Source organism: Canis lupus, unplaced genomic scaffold (assembly GCF_011100685.1).
Source record: "Canis lupus familiaris isolate Mischka breed German Shepherd unplaced genomic scaffold, alternate assembly UU_Cfam_GSD_1.0 chrUn_S348H508, whole genome shotgun sequence".
NCBI classification, from domain to species: Eukaryota; Metazoa; Chordata; class Mammalia; order Carnivora; family Canidae; genus Canis; species Canis lupus.
The window spans coordinates 4,076-11,505 of NW_023331275.1; positions in this window are offsets into that span (position 1 = coordinate 4,076).

Below are 7,430 nucleotides of genomic sequence, written 5' to 3' on the forward strand. Positions count from 1 at the left end.
TCAGTGTCTTGACTCAAGCATGCCCTCCCCCAAATGGAGCAAGCAAGCAATATTCCTCAGTTCTTCCAGTTTTAGTATGTGTGCTGCCGAAGTGAGCACTATTCCTCAGTTCTTCCAATGAATTTTTGCACAGCCACTGTCTGCAAAAGCTGTGGGAACCCCACATAGTAATCTTTTGTCTGGTTTTTCAGGAGCCCAGCCCTTGTCTCTTGGTCTTCTCTTACTTCTCCGGCCTCTCAGCCCCGCTGCTTGTCTTCCTCTCTTCATCTTGCTCTGGTGCACATTTTTACCATTCATGGGCCATGAGTCCACGAGGTAGTTTCCAGCCAGAAAAAAAAATTCACACTGCTATATCATTTGAACAGTAATAAAGTCACATGCAAAGAGAAGAGAGCTTGAAGGTTATCCTGGAAGAGGCAGCTTTTATCTGAGTCTTGCAGGTGGATAGAGGAAGGGGCATTGCAGGTGAAGAGACTGGCAGAGAAGTGGCTGGTGGGTAGGAGTGCAGGCTGAGCTCAGGGGAGGTCCCCAAGAGTGGAGAGGAAGTTGGACTTAAGAACAGAGTAAGGGGATGGGGCTAGGATGGGAGGGGAGATAAAGACAGATTGGATGAGGGGGGAAAGGAAGGATGCAGACACAGCTGGAGGCCTGTGCAGGAAGGGCTCAAACACTAGCAAACTCAGCTCACAGGCCACTGGTCTGTCAGCTTAGATTTCAAGAACTCCACAGACTTATTTAAAAAGCCAGGTAGGAGAACTGCAGGTATCTGAATTCCCTGCAGACAGGTCCAAGGTGTAGATTCCTGAACCCCATCCCTTCCCTGGAGAGTCACTCTGGGATGGGGTCCAAGAATTTAGGCCTAACCACCTCTGCTGTCCTCTGCCCTCAGCACCAGCGGATCCAAAGCATAAGAAAATATAAGAACCTTTGTCTTATTTTAGGAGCTGAGGGGTAAGGGATTATTAACATTTGGGCAAAAGAGAAGCTTCTATTGTTTGCTAGATAGGAATTGTGATTGGTCCTTGTCAACCACTGGGAAGGTAGGTTGCCATTGTTATCTTCAATAGCACAGATAAGAAAACAGGCTTCAGAGAGAGGCTAAGTAACTTGGGGTCCCAGGGCCTCAGAACTAATAAATAAATGGTAGAGGGAGGACTCTCACCCAACTCTAATTCTAATTAGAGAGTTAGCATAGTTCAGTGGCAGAGCAAGTGGGCTTGGTAGGCGGTAATGCTTAGGTTTGAACACCAGCTCTACCCCATACTGTTTACAGGACCTTCCCTACACTAGTGTGGGCGTTCAGGACAACCAAGCAATGTGAAGCTATGGTTTTCACAGGCCCCTTGAGATATAGCACTGAAGATTGGCAATTAGAAAACAGAAGTAAAGGCACAACACACTATGGCCTCCTAGCCTCAGGCAGAGGGGCCAGAGGGTGTGACTTCAGGTAAGTTCCCAAAACTATCTGAGCCTCAGTTCCTCATCTGTAAATTGGGGAAAATATCAGTTGACCTGAGGATTAAGATAATATCCTTAGGAGAGTTTCTGGCCTGCTGGAAGCACTTGAAGATGACTAGCTATAGGGCACCTGGGTGGCTCAGTTGGTTAAGCCTCTGCCTTGGGCTCATGTCATGATCCCAGGGTTCTGGGGTCCAGCCCACAACAGGCTCCCTACTGAGTGGGGAGTCTGTTGCCCCTCCCCTGTGCCCCCACCCTCGCTCGTGCCCTCACTTGCTCTCTCAAATGGATAAATATTTTTTTTAATGATTTTGTTTGTTCATGACACACACACACACACACACACACACACACACAGATGCAGAGAGACACAGGTAGAGGGAGAAGCAGTCTCCATGCAGGGAGCCTGATTTGGGACTCGATCCCGGGACTCCAGGATCACGCCCTGGGCTGAAGGCGGCGCTAAATCGCTGAGCCAACTGGGCAGTCCTGGATGAATAAAATCTTAAATAAAAAAAGAAAGACTAGCTATATTATTATTATAGTTTGGGCTAATTCTCACCTTCCCAATCCAGTCAGATCTGTTTTTAACTGCTTTCTGAACACTGGAGTGGGAGCTTTTTTTTTTTCTTCCATTTTTTGAGAGCCTTTCTTATTTGAACCCCAGATATATCCTTACTTGGCAGCTGACTAAAGTCATCAAACAAGGACTAATGCAACCATTTCTCTCAAAAGTGGAATAGCTAATGTTCCCCCTGGATTCTGTTGTAGGAAGTTGGTTCTTCCCACTCTTTTAAAATATGGCAATTAGAATTAGGTGCCCTATAGCTAGTCATCTTCACTGCCCTAAAATATATTTTCCACCCACATGCCCATGTCTGGAATTCAGTGGTGATGGTGGCATTCTTTAGGATTTATCCTGGCTCTCTTTTTAATTATTAATTTGTCAATTATACCTCAATAAAGCTGGACAAAAATAATGAATTTTTAAAATTCCCCAATAGTTATTATTATTATATATAGTTTACAGTTCAAATAGTATGACATCAAATGGTGAGGAAACATAATGACCCACAGCAGTTTCTTCCCCTTGACCATCCCCACCTTCCCTCCTGAGCCAGCTCTCTGGGCATGCTTACTTCTAGCTGAATCTTCTGGTGCTTATCTCCCCACCTATCTTGGTAATTCTAGCTTTGGATTTATCCATTTTAGACACTGTCTGTGGACTTCCTATTATCACAGGCAAGGAGTTAGTTCTTTAACACCCCTGTCCGTTCTTGGGGTTTAGTTATGCCACTCTTTCCTGATAATTGATAGTGTTTACAGAATTGTGATTATGTAACTATTGTTCGCCTCCAAGATACAGCTCCAAGCAACCCAAAAAGATGACTTTTGAGGATGGGCTTTCTCTACTTTGGTGTAGAGTTAGAATGATGAATGACCATGTTTGCAGTCTTGGAGTCTGCGTCCTTCAGAGCCTGAAGCCAAAGGAAAGCACAGTTGAGGGATAGATGGGGAGAAGATGACTTGTTTGAACCCTAGATGCAGGCAGCTTTAAGTACTTAGGCTTCCTGGTTATATAAGCTAATTCACTGTATGACATTTTTGGTTCAAACATATTTTAGTTGGATTTCTTTCACTTGGAGCGTACAGAGCAGTGACTGATACATATGGTCTTCATAAATTTGGGCAAGTTATACAAAACGTATATGTATGTATATATTTACGTATGTATATGTGTATATGTATATGTATATGTATGTGTATGTGTATGTGTATGTGTATATGTATATGTATATGTATCCTGACCAGCACAGCTCACGACACTAGGTTCCCTCTCCCTCTGCTTTTATCAGCCAGAGCCTGAGGTAGCTTGACATTGAATAGTACCATTTAGGGACTGGAGGAAGCAACTTACCATGAGTCACTGCCCTAAAATATTTTTCCACCCACATGCCCATGTCTGGAATTCAGTGGTGATGGTGGCATTCTTTAGGATTTATCCTGGCTCTCTTCAAGTGGTTCTCCTTTGCAGTGAGAAGTCTGCAGGGAAAGGCAGCATTAAGGTAGAGCATCTTGGGCCAGTTCTGCTTTTGCCCTGAGATCTAGCAAAACAGATGATGAGGGGGCCAGGGACCTTGTGGAGCCATGGGAGCTCTGATGGTCAATTTCACTGTTCTTCAAATTGTCCCAAGTCCATGCAGATCCCCCACTAGAGTCGTGCCTTTTGACAGCCTCCCTCTGAAGATATTTCAGGCAATCAGAATCTTTCCAGTTTCAAAAGACCTATAGAGAAAGAAATTTCACTACCCTGTTGTTTAAGATCCATTCATTCATTTATTTATTTATGTATTTTGAGAGAGAATGTCAGGGGAGGGGTAGAGGGACAGAGAAAATCCTCAAGGAAACTCCCCACTCAGTGCAGAGCTCCACACAGGCTGATCCCAGGCCCTGAGATCATGACCTAAGGTAAGATCGCTCAACCAACTGAGCCACCCAGGCTCCCCTCACTACCCTGTTTTGATGTTTAACTTGTAGAAGCCCTTACTTCTGGAGGTCCCTGTAGGAGGCAGTGGATACAGTTTTTGGTGTAGACAGGATCTAGGTACAAATTCCTGCTCCTAATGGCACAGTCCCTATGCAGGCTATGGGGCAAACTCATAGTACTATGTGTTGACCTTTAGGAGGTCAGTCTGTATTTCATAAGGAAATCATATGTGGAGAATGAAGAAATGGTCTAAAATTCATCCAGTAAGATCCCTGAGGCATCACGTGGGCAGGGTCCGCTACTAGGCATTGGGGAGAGGAAGATGGGATTCTTGCCTCGTCAGGGTTCCTGACCTAACAGATAACTGCGGTGGGGCCTTCACATTGATGGGTGCTATCTTTCACTCTGTTGCATTTACAGGGACACCTAGAAGAGGGGGCCTTGGTGTGTAGTCTAAACCAGGACTCAGTCACATCCTGAGTAGACAGGATTATTGGCCCTCCCTGCACCCACACTCTTGCTGTGTCTCTCTGTGGGCAGAGTGTACTTTCCTGTCCCCTGGCTCGGGGATTGGCCATGTGACTTACTTGGACCCATGGACTAGGCAGAAATGAAAGTATGACAGTTCTGTGTCTAGGCTTGGAGAGGCCCAATGAAGTTTCTGGTTGGCCTCATATGCTTCCCTCGGGTTGCCGCTGCCTCTTCAGCCTGGGCCCCAGAGCCCACCCAGGTGGAAAAGAGCTAGCTAGCCCTGCTGATCTGCAGACTAGCACGGAGAAGCAGTGCTGACCCAGCCAGCAGAGCATTCAAGTACAGCTGGACCAGCCATCCTGTGAGAACCGGTATTCCAGTTCACTGAGTTTGGGGATGGTTTATTAGTTAGCATTGTTGTGGCGAAAGATAACCAATACACGTTATTGGTTATAACGTTATTGGTTAACCTTTATTAGGCTATAGGTTCAGCCACTGTAGTAGAGACCCAACACAGCAGTGGGTTAAATAAAAAAGAAGCTTACTGATCTCTCATATAATGATCTGGTTAAGTACTGTAATCCAGGGCTAGTTTGGTGGTTCATGTGTCAGGGAGCCAGGCTCCTCCTATTTTACTGCTCCACCATTGTAGGGTGTAGCCCTCTCTACATGAAGCCTTTGTATTGTTCACCGGTTGAAGTCTTCATTTCCCTTGGCCCTGTAAGCTGAAACACTCCACAGTGTGGCGCCAGACCCCTCTCCAGTGCTACACTGGAACACATTAAGGCTCACCTTGAAGCACCATTCCTGCTTCTGCTTCAGACCTCAGGACCTTTCCTCTTCTTGAATGGGTGTGCCTCCTCCCACACCCCAGGGGGTGCCCCACCACTGTCGCCCAGGTCTCAACAACATCTCACCCTGACTAGGACCTCAGGGGCCAGAGCTGGTCATGCCTGGCGCTTCCCAGGACTGAGAGGCCCTGATTTCCATAGTGGCAGCAGCCAGCCAGTGTGACTCTTTGAGACGCCAAGGGTGAGAATCTCAGTCGTGCCTTTTGGTCATCTTCAGTCTGTCTTGCCCGCCTCTCACACCCTCAAATCCCTGCTGACCTCTGGTCCTGAAGAAGCCAGGGAACCTCTGCTCCACCTCCTGGTTCTCTTTGCACTAACTACGCCAGTAGTTTGGTGAGCATAAACAGTCTTGTTAGAATGGTCCCTCTGTTTTGGAAATCAGCTCAGGAGGGGTGGGCATCTGAATGGTAACAGATTCTTTCTCTAAACTCTAGCCAGGCTCCTCTGAGCCCTCTTCTTGATTCAACCTTATTTGGCTTGTGAAGACTTGAACAAACACTAACGTAGTTTTCAGCAGCTCATGACCACTGCCCTAGTAAGACCCCAGTCTCCCTTAAAGTGCCTGCCCGTGAAACTCAAGGCTGTCTAAAGAATTTGTTGCTTATTCCAGCCACCACCTGAAGATAAGGCCCCTGTTTCCCAGTTTCTGTGAGAGAGTAGGAGTCTAGCTTTGGTAAGTGCCAGTTAGCAAATCCAGATGGTTTCATATGGGCTAACCCCCTTCCTGCCTTTTGTAATCTTTGGCTTCTGACTATGGAGCCCCTACTCATTCCCTTCCCTAGTCCCTCAATCTCCCTGTGCAATACTCAGTCACCTCTGTACTTATCCCAGTTGAGTTCTGTTCATGATGAACTCTTTTCCCTGTGCCACTGCAATATTCTATTACTTTGGAAATCTGTCTGGACCACTTTAAGTATGCCTGGTTTGGTTTGTTTTTGACAGGGGAGATGTTCAGGATCAGCTTTTAAAATTAATTTGCTTATTTTTCAGGATCAGCCTTTTATTATTTTTTTTAAAATTTTTATTTATTTATGATAGTCATACACACACAGAGAGAGAGAGAGGCAGAGACACAGGCAGAGGGAGAAGCAGGCTCCATGCACCGGGAGCCCGACGTGGGATTCTATCCCAGGTCTCCAGGATCGCGCCCTGGGCCAAAGTCAGGCGCTAAACCGCTGCACCACCCAGGGATCCGAAGATCAGTCTTTTAAATAAGCATCCCAAGGATGTTTGAGTTTAGAGGTCCAAAGGCCATATTTTTTTTAAAAAAGATTTTATTTATTTATTCATGTGTGAGAGAGAGAGAGAGGCAGAGCACAGGCAGGAGGGAGAAGCAGGCTTCATGCAGGAAGCCCGATGTGGGACTCGATCCCAGGACTCCAGGATCACGCCCTGGGCCGAAGGCAGGCGCTCAACCACTGAGCCACCCAGGGATCCCCACAAAGCCACATTTTTAGAAACTCTATTTCCCTATGGACACCGTTTCCTCTGGCAGCCCTTTTGAATGGGGGCTATGTTTTCTCAGATACCTCACTGCCATTAGTCCATCCAGCTTTCATTCCAGTGAGAACATTCTGGAGGCCAAACTAAGAATCAACTCCAAGTGCTTCTCCAGTCACCTCTGGGGATGACTGCATGTGATTGGTATCCAATATCTGGTACCTTAACCTGCTGCCCAGCTAAAATGACACCTTTTGTGTTTCTGACTTAGCTAGCTCTCCACCATGTTACTACTCCATGTAGACAACACCTTCCTTTTAGAAAGACTTTAACACCCACCCATTTGTTAGATAGTATTGGTTGGCTCTAGCTACCCACTTCTATCCCTTTCTTTGCAGGTGCTAGAAGCCCACAAACCACATTTCACAGATTCCCTTGACAGCAGAGTTCTGCCATAAAATCTAGGGGGTGAAAAGGAGGTGGAAACCATTCTTTCCTCCTCTGCAGTAGCAGATGCGCAGGCTACATGTTGGGACTCCATGTTGCCAGTCACAGGCTTGGGACCATGGAGTGCTGCAGTGACTTCAGCAGTGGGTTCCCAAAATGTACTGACTTTTGAGTGGCAGCAGCAGCTTTGAATGTATGGAAAGCAGCTGTGGTAAAGTAACCTGAAAAAAAAAATAAAATAAATAAAAAATAAAGTAACCTGACATTCACCACTG